The sequence below is a fragment of the Mesocricetus auratus genome, unplaced genomic scaffold (assembly GCF_017639785.1).
Source record: "Mesocricetus auratus isolate SY011 unplaced genomic scaffold, BCM_Maur_2.0 Super-Scaffold_6723, whole genome shotgun sequence".
NCBI classification, from domain to species: Eukaryota; Metazoa; Chordata; class Mammalia; order Rodentia; family Cricetidae; genus Mesocricetus; species Mesocricetus auratus.
This window is the reverse complement of record NW_024429183.1, coordinates 14,703,935-14,718,302: the sequence shown is the minus strand read 5'-3', so window position 1 is coordinate 14,718,302 and position 14,368 is coordinate 14,703,935. Positions and strand designations below refer to the sequence as shown.

Here is a 14,368-nt window from a genome sequence, read left to right as displayed (position 1 = left end):
TTTCTTTGTTTTTTGTATGATGCTCTTTATTATTTTTTAAGTGTTGGTATTTGTAGAAGCCTCTGCCACTGCATTCCCCAAAGAGCTACTAGTTTCAGCCCACTGGAGTTTATATTCCTTTAATTGTCTAGTGCAGGGACATTGCTGCTGTTTTTTAAAAATATACCGCTCTGCAGGAATTAGAAGAATCCAAGGTTGTATCCAACTTCAAAGGTTTCCAAGTCATAATGATTTTAGCAAACGCAGAAGACACATCATGGAACAAGCCACTGTTTGAAGATAAGCATCATAGGGATCTTTTTTTCCTTCCCTGTCTCCCCAGCTTTGTACTTCTCCTGGCTCTGAGTGCCCCCTTGCTAACATGGCTTAATGATATGCAAATGAAATATGCATAAAACCATTCTACTGTATGATGATTAAACACTGGAGACATTAACAGCGGAGGCTTCACTCTGTAATAATCCTTCCGACCATCCACTTTGATTGCCGACTCATGGAAACCCATAGCAGTTGGCAGAGAGACTGAAAGAGAGGAGGAAGGAAAGATGAGGGGCACATCACCCATCTCGGTGCTTCTCCCACTCCAGAAGAGCCCCCCAACCTTTGTACTGCTCTCCTATTGCTGTCTTTTGTAATCCATCCATGCAGTCGCACCAGAGCGATTAACGGGGAAAAAAAAACCAAAACCTTTTCTCTTAATGTTTCAAAGCTCATTAGCCAAACGATTATTCCTCATTAACAGCCAAAGCACATTCATTAAAAGGAAGAATATGCCCAAAAGATGCCAGCGCGGTTAATCCTGAGTCCCGTAACTGGTCTGTAAATCCCACACTACTTGTATATTCCATGCGAAAGGGGCACATGCCAATCCACAATTTAAAAAAAGAAAAAAATTAAAACAGTTTGTGTGTTTTGTAAAATCCACAAGAGCAGCAATTAATATTCCCATTGAATGACTTTATTTTTTTGTCTCCCTTTTGTTTTCAGCGCCTGCCCCTGGCTCAGCGCCCGGTGCCAACAGAACACCTTCAGGATTCACAGCAGCGCAGAAACCGTGAGTACCAGCCGTCCCCTCAGACCCGTTTGCAGGTCGTCTTTATTTTAAGCACCTAACACATAGAGACAAGCCTCTTCCCCCTTCTTCTCCTCAGCATCATGCCACCAGAGTTTCCTGAGTAGCCCCTTCCAAACCCCTCTGCCTTCAAGTTTGTGCATGTCTGTGTGGCATCCCTCCTCCTCCTCCACTCCCGTAGTGGATCTTGTAAAAAGGGCTTCAGATCGGCCCCATTCATCTCCCTGGTGATAGCAGTGAATGCAGATAAATCTCTGGCTGCCTGCTTGCTGCTCCAGTATGATTTTATTTTGTCTTCTGTGTGTACCTGGGCTAGGGAATGGGAAGTACACAGGCACACATACATGCACATACACATATCACCTTCTCCTCTGCCAACCTCTCCTACTTCTCAGACATGCATACACCCCACATACATGTCTATGTAAAACATAGACACCTGTATACGTACCCATACCTATAGCATGCAAGCATACACATCTCTAAGCATTCGGTTTGTCAGAAAGTATGAGTATCTTGAATACACATACAGCCTCACACACATAGATCTATAGGCAATCGATGGCTGCCTGTTTTCACGTCTACCCATCTCTAGCTCCTCTTAAACACTCCCTCTTTCTCTCAGCAGAGGCTGTGTGTGATTTCTATCCAGGATTGTAAAAGTAGTATTCTTTCCTTATGAATTCTATTTGTAGACCTTTGTGTTCCCTTCTCTGCCTTCTTCGGAGCTGTAAAATTGGCATCTTTCCCTGAGGTTTTCCGAATGGCAAGTGGCACCGGCTGTGGCATGCATTCATGCCGCTTCCTATGGCATTTCTCTTCCGATGTCTGCTTTTCCTCTTTGTTTGTTGTTGACTAGGCTGAATGGTGTTTTTTTTTAAGTTAATTATAAACGAAGTTGAATAGCAAATAAGCCAGTAGCTTGCCCCCACAAAAATTTTAATGAAAAAACAAAAATAGCCCATACAAGTGCCTTCTGCTGCAACAGATGCCCACATCACCCTTGGCATGGGCAAACGGACAAACAGTTTTGTTGGTTGATAATTATTTTCTGATTGTTGCTGTATCTGTTGTTTGTTTTCCTTGTTTCTTTTTGATTTTTCAAGATGTCCAGGATCCCGGCCTCTGCTTGGAACGGAACAGTGTCATGGCGGAGACAACGGCCTTTGTCTTGCTGGGTGTGAAAACATCCGCTGTGCTGGCTCCACTGCGGCAGAATCAAGTTTAAATGAAAAAAGTGATTAAAGTCAGCTTTGTGCTTCTTTGGTGTGGAAGACCCCCGAACCCCAAGTAGCCGACTCCCAGGGTCCAAGGAAGGGCTCATAGTTGGAGCAGCCTGGGCTGTAATCCTGGCACTTGCGCCTTGCGTTGCTGCTTGCTGTTCGCTCCTGGGGGTCTGGATAATCTCCCTTGGTTTTACCGCACTGTCTGGCCCGCATACAGGGCCCGGTAACATATACCCGCTGCTGCTATCACACGAAACTGTGGCGTTGCCCCTGAATGGATGGCACCGTGCCAACTCTTCTGCCATCCGCCCTTGCAGCTTTTTTCTTTCCTCCCGCCCTCCCCTTCTTCTCCTCCTCCCGTCGACTTGACGTTAATTAACACACGGGTTAATTGATTTTAAAAGCCGAAGAATTACAGTTAACTTTTCCCACAGGGTACAGACGCCAGCCGCTTGGCACACTCTGCCTTCCGCACTGGCGCAGGGGGGCAGGGAGAGCCCGCAGCAAAACTAGCAACTGCTGAGGGAACGTTGCCTGCTTATTGGAGTAGAGCGGATGGAAGTCGACGTGGCACTGCCTCATCCTGTACAGTATATGGAGCCATTATATATTTTGTCAAATAATCAAACCCAACCCTGCCTTTCCTCTTCCTTCCGTTTCCACACTAGGAAACCCCTTCAGAAGTTTGTCAGGAAATGGGATAAGCCCCTCCCCAAGACCGTTTATCTCCTCCACAAAACGCTTCTTTTCTAGTGGCAACAAAATAATGGTGTCTTTAAGACTTTCTTGAATTGTTGTTTTTTGGTTTCACAAAAGGAAGGGTGCCCCCTCCCTAAATAGCACAAATATTAAGTTCCATAAAGTTTTTATCAGTGTCTGTTTTATTTTGTTTCCATTCCTCTTGGCCAGTTTAGGTTATTTTTGGTAAAGGATTTCAGTGAGAAAGTACATAGTATAATTAAGAGCAAAATTCCTACCAAGGCTCTTTGTTATTTTGTGTGTGTATGTATCTTTGCTTGCCATCCCCTTTCCCAGAGCCTCCGTACAAAATAAAAGCAATTGATATTGCAGTTGGGAAAGAGTCAGGCAAGGCTGGGAACTTAATGCTTTCACCTTTTCATGCTTTCATTTTATTTCATTTTGTTTTTTAAAAGCACACAGCAAGTGAAGCGACAAGAGGAATCCATTATGCAAATCATGTCACTTTGCATAATGTCTCATGACTGGAATATGCAAATCAGCTGTATAATTTATGAGTGCCAGTGTCTGTCTAAAAGTGTTTCACATAATTTACAAAGTAAGCCTGAGACAGGATGAAAGCAGCTCTTCCAAGTCCATTGCCAGGAAACCTGCATTTTCCTGTAAGTGCCGCTCACGCAGTCGTCAAGAGCTGTGGAAGAGATTAAGTTCTAAGTGTTCAAGGAACGCAGAAATTCTCCCTGCCTGAAAGTTTGCAAGAAACTTCAGCTCCAATGGCACAATGTTTAGATTCTGTCTGGAAAAGAAACTGCTAAAGCCAAATATGCCATTTGTATCTGGGTTTTCTTTCGGGAGTCCAGGGATATCTGGAGGGTATACCTACTCTATGTGCCTAGGTATGTGTAGACAGAAGAATGGGAGTTCACATTCCAGCTGTTTTGTGTGCTTTTTTCTGTGCAGCATTTTATGAACCATTGGATGTTGATACAAAAGGCTCAGAAATCAGCTGTCTTGTGAAGATAGAAGGCGACTTTCAAAGGTGCCTTCAAAGGAGAAATACTGCTTACCAAAAGCTAAGTTTGAGTAGTACTTTAGTTGACAACTCAATATCACTCTTTTTAAAAATTGTTATTTTGAGATAACTCTTTGAGAAGTCATAACATCTTTAATAGTCTGATATAGTTTGGCTTTTTTTCATTATTATTATTACAAAGTCTACAGAAAAGATATGCCAAACTATCCTGACAGTATATGCCAGAGGGCCTGATCCTTGGCAGGCATGCCAAAAAGACTTCCTGATGAAAATGAGTCCAAGTCCGCTCTGAAATGTGAAGAGAAATCAAACAAAAATGAGAAAGTGTTTTTCACACAGAAACTTTGGCCATCAAATATCATCATTCATTTGCTAATGCCTCATTTCTTAGGTCATTATTGTATATACTTGTATACCATTTAGTGCATAGTGAAACCTACTATTAACTACTATTAAAACACTCTCTGTGTTAGATCTCAAATCATTCAGAATTTACACACTGAATCGCCAAGATTCTGAATTCAACCTTGTGTGACATTCTCCTTTTACTAGCCATTTAAGAAAATAGTTGTAGGAAAATGACACACCCAAAAGAACAGAATGCAAACTCTTTACTAGCATAATGGAACATTAAGATGAACTGCCTTGAATCAACAACAACAAAAAAAGAAGTTTAGAAATATTCAAGACTGAAAAAAATAAACTCTCTGGATTCCCCCCCCCCAAAAAAAATTGAACTATAAAGCAGTGACAATGCTGTCTGGAAAATCTTGCATGTGGAATAAAGTGTTTCTAAATGACATGCATTTAAGAAGCAAGGGGAAATTAGAAAATATGTTAATGGAATGCAAATGAAAACACATTAGAAAATTTCTAAGATGCAGTTAAGATGTGCTTGGAGGGAAAAAGCTCTTGTGATTTACTTTAGAAGCCAGAAAACTTTTGGGCCATTAAGTCCCCACTTGAGAGGAAAGAAACCTGAACAAAATGTGAAGAAAACATGTCAAACTTCATCAAAACTGAAAATATTTGCTACTTGAATGGAATGAAATAATGAAGAAAAATAAGCTACAGACTGAGAAAATGTTTGCTACCAATGATAAACCTTTTAAAAAGCCACAAAAACTAATCAGCCTAAACCAGACTGAAAATAATACGGGAGAAATCTCTCAAAAGCAAAGAAGAAATTTAAACTTTAAAATGTGTAGAAGAAGAATGAACTGTAGTAAAAGACATATACTGCAGCCAGGCAGTGATGACACAGGCCTTTAATCCCAGCACTCGGGAGACAGAGGCAGGTAAATCTCCGTGAGTTCCAGGCCAGCCTGGTCTACAAAGCAACACAGAGAAACCATGTCTGGAAAAAAGAAAAGAAAACAGAAAGATATATACCACAATAAATGTTAAAGAATGTTCCCCCAAACAATTGGGAAATTATACCAAGTAAATAAAAACCACTGGAAATGATGATTGTCATTGCCATATTTTAAATTTTTTATTACATAAATTTATTCAAAGATAATTTAGTCTAAAGCACAATAATAACCATTATTTTATAACAAATTAATTTGTGACAACAAAAACTGTTGAAAATTAAAATGAAAGAATTCTTCCCAGAGGTTCTTCTATATATGAGTAGTTCAATGCCAGTATTACCTAAAGTGGACTCTAATGAGTTACAGTTGTACATCCTAAAAATAAAAAGCTAAAATGATAACAATGATTAATAGGCTAAAAGAGAGAAAGTTGTCACCAAATTTATCCATTTACTCAAGAACAAGATAATATACTTAATCTTCATTAATTACATTAAATGTAAATGGCCTAAATATTCTAAATGACAAGATATGCTAGGTTGCATAGAAAGCCAATATATCCCAAATAAATGCACCTTTTTTATATTCCACTTCCTCCACTCCATAGCCTTCAGGGTTTACTCTCAGACATACTTGGTGAGTTCCTATAGAACACTTTAGGCAGATGTTACCAGATACTCTGGACATCAACTTCCCATCCCTACTAATAGGCCCAAGATTTCTCCATGGGTCTATGAAAGAATTAACTATGGTTGTTGCTCTGTTGGCCAACGGGTGAAATGAATTCAGGTTATGAAAATAGAAAGCATTCTGTAAGGCACCAGCCTCCCTTGAAGCTTTTGCATTATCAGAGGCATAACATGGTCCTTTTCTCCTAAGAAAGAGGAATAGTCCCTCTCAGAGGCACAAAAGAGTCCAAGTAATGTCGTTCTAGGCTTAGGGTAGCAAAGGTGACTATAATGAAAGGTCAGTTTTCTGTCAAATTCTGCTGCTCTTAAAGCCACATTCCAGTCCTTAACTGTGTCAAATGATATATTCTTTTTTGTAGGTTGCTGCTTAATCAACCAAACCCATCATTCTCTTCATTAAATCATTGGCACTCAGCAGCAATGGACCAGTCCAGTGACCATAGTACTCTCTTCGTCATTGCTCTCGTAAGTCAGAGACATTACACAGCAAATTCCTTCTCTCGTGTATGTCATAGCAACATTCTCCACAAGACTGTGGCAGTCAGTCAAGCCTTCAGCAGTTTTTCCAGACTATGCCTCCAGTGGTCACTCCTAATGAAAACTATCCCAGTAGACTTCAATAAAGACAGAGACTAAAACTTTTTTTTTTTTTTACAACTGATGTAAGACATTGTTCTTACCCTGGGAGAGTTTTGTAAGGAAAGACATGGAATAAGTTGAACCAAAAGTTTTGCAAATATATAGATAATGGTAAAAATCTAATCTCATCTTGAATTTGTAGAGCACTATGGAACATGTGTTGTTTACCAAAAACAGCTGATCTCTTGTACCCCAACACTACTCAGCCACTGACTTTGGGCTTCCACCGGTGAGGACGTACATCCAGCCATTCCAAAGTGGTCTCCTAAGGGTGGTGTGGTTTTGATCAGCCAACTGCAGCCAGCCCTCTGAGAAGCAAGTGTAAGCTATTACTATTATTCATCAGTTGAAGGATATAGTTTGTCTTGCTGAAGAAGATCTAGGCAGAGCCATGGCAGTTGCAATAACCAATTAGCTAATAGATGTGAAAGCATTTTTATCTTTCTTTCAAGGTTAAAGTACACCAAGATGTATTCAGTGTGCATTTGGAAAGAAGATATAGTTTATGCAATTAAGTGTAGGATCCTACAAGGTCTAGTTGATAGCTACTCAACATCAGCATATTTTCTGATTCTGTCCATTATGGAAGGAGTGTTAAAGTCTTCAATTACGAGTAGAAACCTTTTCATCTGTCTTGATTTCTGTTTCATGTATTTTAAGGTTCTGTTATAAGGTACATACACTTAAAACTGCAATGTATTATTACAGAAGTGAACCCTTCATTGTGAAATACTTTTCATCATCTCTGGTAATCCTTGTTTTGAAATTTACTTTGTATGATATTAATAGACTAATCAAATATTTTCATATAATATCTTTCCCCTCTAAAGTCTAATACTTTAGTGGCAAACTTACTAGAAGAAGTGGCAAGATGAAAAAAATGAAGGCATGGATTTGGGGCAGGTGTGAGGAAGGACATAGTCGGAACATGATACTTGGCTTTCTGTCATAAGAAAGATATTTTTAGGGGTAGGAAGATCTCTGTGACTTCAAGGCTAGCCTGGTTTGCAGAGTGAGTTCCAGGACAGCCAAGGCTACACAGAAAAATCCTGCCTAAAAAACAAAAAGAAAGATATTTTTGCATGTGGATGGTCATAACACAAGTGTCTTTCTGCTTTAATAATCCATGTGCTTTTATAGATGCTTTATAATACATAATGGAAAAGTATTTATTATTATTATTTTTATTTAAATCATAAACAATCTTGTTTCAAATGTCAATCCCAGCTTCTTCTCCCTCCCTTCATCCCCCACCCTCCCCACCAGGTCCCCCAGCCCCCCACCCAATCTCCACTCCGATCCCCAAGGAGGGTAAAACCCTCCATGGTGGATCTCCAGTAACTGTCATTTCATCCAGGGCAGGGGGTAGGCCCTCCCCCAAGAGTCCCTGCTGAGAGAGCCTCCCATATTGTGGCATGGGCGCTCAAAGTCTATTTGTACGGCAGGGATAAATACTACCCAAGGCCCCATAGATTACCTAGGCCTCCTCACTAACACTCACATTCAGGGGGTCTGGGTCAGTCTCATGCTTTCCATACAGCCATCAGTCTGGAGTCCAAGAGCTCCCCCAGGTCAACTGTTTCTGTGGGTTAAACCAACCCACTCTTAACTCCTTTGCCCATCAGTTCTCTCTTTCTGACACTGGATTCCAGAAGTTCAGTTCAGTGTTAGTCTGTGGGTATCTGCCTCTGCTTTCATTAGTCGCTGGATGATGGTTCTGTTTCTTAGACTTCTGTCAGTGGGATTGTATGCTGGCACTCCCCTGATTCATGTCTAAAATCCACATATGAGTGAGTACGTCCCATGTTTCTCTTTTTGTGACTGGGTTACCTCACTCAGTATGGCTTCTTCTAGTGCCATTCATTTGCCTGCAGATTTCAAGATTCCATTGGTTTTTTTCCGCTGAATAGTACTCCATTGTGTAAATGTACCACATTTTCTCTATCCACTCTTCAGTTGAGGGGCATCTAGGTTGCTTCCAGGTTCTGGCTATTACAAATAATAGTGCTACTATGAACATAGTGGAACAGACATCCTTGTTGTATGAATGTGCATCTTTTGGGTATATGCCTAAGACTGGAATTGCTGGGTCTTGTAGTAGACTGATTCCCATTTTCCTGAGGAATCTCCATACTGATTTCCAAAGTGGCTGTACAAGTAGGCACTCCTACCAGAGTGTAGGAGTGTTCCCCTTTCTCAACATCCTCTCCATCATAAACTGTCATTGGAGTTTTTGATTTTAGCCATTCTGACAGGAGTGAGATGGTATCTCGGAGTTGTTTTGATTTGCATTTCCTGGATGGCTAGGGATGTTGAACACTTTCTCAAGTGTCTCTCAGCAATTTTAGTCTCCTCTATTGAGCATTCTCTATTTAGTTCTGTACCCCATTTTTTTTTATTGGATCCTTTGGTGCTTTGGAGACTTGCTTCTTGAGTTCTTTGTAAATTTTGGAGATCAGCCCTCTGTCAGATGTGGGGTTAGTGAATAACTTTTCCCAATCTGTGGGCTGCCTTTTTGTCTTGCTGACTGTGTCCTTTGCCTTACAGAAGCTTCTCAGTTTCAGAAAGTCCCATTTATTAATTGTTGATCTTAGTGTCTGTGCTACTGGAGTTATGCTCAGGAAGTGGTCTCCTGTACCAATGGGGGTGCCCCCACTTTCTCTTTTAGCGGGTTCAGTGTGGCTGGATTTATTTTGAGGTCTTTAATCCATTTGGACTTAAGTTTTGTGCATGGCAATAGACATGGATCTATCTGCATTCTTTTACATGCCAGCATCCAGTATGCTAGCACCATTTGTTGAAGATGCTTTCTTTTTTTCCATTGTACAGTTTTAGCTTCTTTGTTGAAAATCAGATGTTCATACATATATGGGTTAATATCAGGGTGTTCAATTCAAATCCATTGGTCTACCTGTCTATGCTTGTGCCAATACCAACCTGTTTTCAGGTCTGTAGCTCTATAATAGAGCTTGAAGTCAGGGAAGGAGATGCCTCCAGATGTTGCTTTGTTGAATAAGGTTGTTTTGGCTGTCCTTGGTCTTTTGTTTTTCCATATAAAGTTGATTATTGTTCTTTCAAGGTCTGTGAAGAATTGTGCTGGGATTTTAATGGGGATTGCACTAAATCTGTATATTGCTTTCCTTAAGATTGATATTTTTACTATGTTGATCCTACCTATCCAAGAGCATGGGATATCTTTCTACCTTCTGGTGTCCTCTTTAATTTCTTTCTTTAAAGACTCAAAGTTCTTGCTATACAGGTCTTTACTTGTTTGGTTAGCATTACCCCAAGGTATTTTATGTTGTTTGTGACTATTGTAAAGGGCGATGTTTCTCTGATTTCTTTCTCAGCCCATTTATCATCTGTATAGAGTAGGGCTACTGATTTTCTTGAGTTGATCTTGTATCCTGCCACTTTGCTGAAAGTATTTATCAGCTGCAGGAGTTCTCTGGTAGAGTTTTTTGGGTCACTTAAGTAAACTATCATATCATCTGCAAATAGTTAAAGTTTGACCTCTTCCTTTCCAATTTGTATCCCCTTGATCTCCTTTTGTTGTCATATTGCTCTAGCTAGAACTTCAAGTTCAATATTGAAGAGGTATGGAGACAGTGGGCAGCCTTGTCTTGTTCCTGATCTTAGAGGAATTGCATTGAGTTTCTGTCCATTTAGTTTGATGTTGGCTATTGCTTTGCTGTATATAGCTTTTATTATATTGAGGTAAGTTCCTGTTATTCCTGATCTCTCGAAGACCTTTATCATGAAAAGTTGTTGGATTTTGTCAAAGGCTTTTTCAGCATCCAGTGAGCTGCTCATGTGATTTTTTTGTTTCTCAGCTTGTTTATATGGTGGATAACATTGATGGATTTTTGTATGTTGAACCAACCCTGCATGCCTGGGATAAAGCCTACTTGATCATGGTGGATGAGTTTTCTGATGTGTTCTTTGGTCTGATTTGCCAGTATTTTATTGAGTTTTTTTGCATTAATGTTCATGATGGATATAGGTCTGAAGTTCTCTTTCTTAGTTGTGTCTTTGTGTAGCTTTGAGATCAAGGTTATTGAAGTCTCATAGAAAGAGTTTGGCAAAGACCCTTCTGTTTCTATTGTATGGAATACTTTGAGAAGAATTGGTATAAGCTGTTCTTTGAATTTCTGGTAGAATTCTGCACTGAGGCCATCTGGTCCTGGGCTTTTTTTGGCTGGGAGATTTTTGATGACTGCTTTTATTTCCTTAGGGGTTATAGGTCCATTTAAATTGCTTATGTGTTCTTGATTTAATTTTGGCAAGTGATATCTATCTGGAAAATTATCCATTTCATTTAGATTTTCAAATTTTGTGCAGTACAGGTTTTCAAAGTATGTCCTGATGATTCTCTGGATTTCCTCAGTGTCCATTGTTATGTTCCCCTTTTCATTTCTGATTTTGTTAATTTGCATGTTCACATTCTGTTGTTTGGTAAGTTTGGACAAAGGTTTGTCTATCTTGTTGGTTTTCTCAAAGAACCAACTCTTCATTACATTGATTTTTTTTTGTATTGTTTTCCTAGTCTCTGCTTTATTGTTTTCAGCCCTCAATTTGATTATTTCCTGGCGTCTACTCCTCCTGGAGGAATTTTCTTCTTTGTGTTCTAGAGCTTTCAGTTGTACTGTTAATTCTTTAGTGCAAATATGCTCCAGTTTCTTCATGTGGGCACTTGGTGCTATGAACTTCCCTCATAGCACTGCTTTCAAACTGTCCCGTAAGTTTGGGTATGTTGTGTCCTCATTCTCATTGAATTCTAGGAAGTCTTTAATTTCTTCATTGACCCAGGAATTGTGCAATTGTGTATTATTCAACTTCCATGAGTTTGTTGGGTTTCTGCAATTTGTGTTGTTGTTGAATTCTAATTTTAACGCATGGTGGTCTGATAAGGTACATGGAGTTATTCTAATTTTTTGTACTTGTTGAGGTTTGATATGTTGCCAAGTATGTGGTGGATATTTGAGAAGGTTCCATGTGGCGCTGAGAAGAAGGTATATTCATTTTATTTGGGTGGAATGTTCTGTAGATGTCTGTTAATCCCAATTGGGTCATAACTTCTATTAGTCTCTTTGCTTCTTTGTTAAGTTTCTGTCTTGTAGTCCTGTCTAGAGATGAGAGTGGGGTGTTGAAGTCTCCCACTATAAGTGTGTGGGACTTTATATGTGATTTGAGTTTTAGTAATGTTTCTTTTATGAACATGGTTGCCTTTGTATTTGGGGCATAGATGTTCAAAATTGAAACTTCATCTTGTTGGACTTCTCCTGTGATGAGTATGAGTGTCCTCCTTCATCTCTTTTGATTGATTTTATTTTAAAATCTAATTTGTTAGATATTAGGATTGCTACCCCGCTTGTTTCTTGGGTCAATTTGATTGGAAAATCTTTTCCCAACCCTTAACTCTCAGGTAATATCTGTCTTTGAGGCTGAGGTATGTTTCTTGTATGCAGCAGAAGGATGGGTTCTGTCTTTGAATCCACTCTGTTAGCCTGTGTCTCTTTATGGACGAGTTAAGACACATTAATATTGAGGGATATTAATGACCATTGATTGCTCATTCTTGTTTGTTTTGGAATAGTTGATGGTGGTGGAATTATATGTAGATTTCCACCTCTTTTCTTTTGACTGTTGGTAAGGTGGGATTATCTATTGCCTATGTTTTTCTGGTTATAATTAACTCCCTTGAGTTGGGGTTTTCCTTCCAGAACTTTCTATATGGCTGGGTTAGTAGATATGTATTATTTAAATCTGGTTTTGTCATGAAATATCTTGTTTTATCCATCTATAGTGATTGAAAACTTTTCTGGGTATAGCAGTCTGGGCTTGTATCCATGGTCTGTCTCTTAGTGTTGGTAGAATATCTATCCAGGACCTTCTGGCTTTCAGAATTTCCATGAAGAAGTCAGGTGTGATTCTGATAGGTTTGCCTTTGTATGTTACTTGGCCTTTTTCCTTTGCTGCTCTTACTATTCTTTCTTTATTCTGTATGTTTGGGGTTTTTACTATTATGTGGCAAGGGGATTTCCTTTTGTGGTCCACTCTATTTTGTGTTCTGTGGGCTTCTTGTACTTTCATTGGCATGTCTTTCTTTAAGTTGGGAAAGTTTTCTTCTGTGATTTTGTTGAATATGTTTTCTGCCCCTTTGAAGTGGATTTCTTTACCTTCTTCTATTCCTATTATTCTTAGGTTTGGTCTTTTCACAATGTCCCATATTTCATGGATATTTTGTGTTAGGAATTTGTTGGACTTAAGATTTTCTTTGGTCAATGAATGTTTCCCCTAGTGTATCTTCAACTCCTGAGATTCTCTCTTACATCTCTTGTATTCTGTTGGTTATGCTTATATCTGTAGTACCTGACCATTTTCCCAGCTTTTCTATTTCCAGCATTCCTTCAGACTGTGTTTTTTATTGTCTCTATTTCACCTTTCAACCCTTGTACTTTTTAAATTGTTTCTTGTAATTTTTGCTTTGTCTTTTCCTCTCTTTCTTGTACTTGTTGAAGTTTTTGGTTTGTCTTTTCTTCCATTTCTTGCATTTTTTGTATTGTTTTTTCCTCCATTTCTTTTATTTTTTGGTTTGTTTTTTCTTCCATGTCTTTAAGGGATTTGCTCATATCTTCTTCTTTGAGGGCCTGCATCATTTTCATGAAGTTGTTTTTAAGGTCTTTCTCATCTGCTTCTTCTGCAATGAACTATTCAGGTCTTGTGGGTACAGATTCTCTAGTTTCTGGTGGTGTCATATTGGTTTTTCTGTTGCTAGGTGTGTTTTTATATTGTTTCCTTCCCATCATTTCTTCCTGTGGGTGCAGAAGGAGTCTCTTCCTCCCCTGGTGGGTAGTGACCACGGTTCCTTTCCAGTGGGTGGGAGCAGGTCCAATACCCTGGTGCTTTCCTCTTGCGCAGATGAAGGTCGTCCTAGTATCAGGACCTTAGCAAACTCTGGATAGGCTGGACCCTCACCTCGCCTGTCCTGTGGGTGGAGACTGGGACTTGGAAGCTGGCAGTCTCTGGGCGGGCTGAATCCCGTTGGACTATGATCCAGATCCACTGTGCACAGTTCTCAGGTCTCCAGTGTTTCTGCTCAGGCCACCTGAAAGCAGGCTGGAGACAGACCCACACTTAACTCACCTGTCCTGTGGGTGGAGAATGGACTTGGAAGCTGGCAGTCTCTGGGCAGGCTGAATCCCATCGGGTTGGGATCCGGATCCTCTCAGAAAAAGTCTTAAGTAAAAAAAGTGCTCATCATAATATGCTTTCAAAGATTATTTACAAAAAAGCTTAACCATATGCATTGTTTAAAAAGGGAATCTCAAATAACCAAAAAGTAATAATTACTCCCAATTTTATTTTTTTCAGCAGTATATAATCATATTGGAAATCAACCATAAAATATTTTTTCATATCCCAATGAATAAAATATATACTATAATCTATTAAAAACTGTAGGATTAAATATCTGTCAATCTTCATTGATGTACAAAATGTAAGTAGATTCAAGCCAAAAGACAGCTCTTCACCATAAAATTCCAAAGAGCAAATGTTGAAAGATAATAATAAAAATAGAAAACTATTTGGTAAACATCAAACAAATAATTGTGGTTAGTAATCATAAATGAATGATAAAATAAGTGAATCCTTTGTTTCTTTTATGTCACCTCAAGGTGCCCTGCTTTGAA

The 14,368-nt window shown here is 39.3% G+C and overlaps 1 long non-coding RNA gene across 1 annotated transcript in view; it reads left to right on the top strand.

Annotated features, from left to right (window-relative positions):
• Positions 1-2,322, top strand: part of LOC121136575 — a 43,021-nt gene extending 40,699 nt beyond the window's left edge. Inside the window, exons 4-5 of the long non-coding RNA XR_005873618.1 lie at positions 988-1,054; positions 2,179-2,322. This is a non-coding gene — a long non-coding RNA (uncharacterized LOC121136575). The remainder of the gene's footprint in view (positions 1-987; positions 1,055-2,178) is intronic.
• The last annotated feature ends 12,046 nt before the right edge of the window (positions 2,323-14,368 follow it).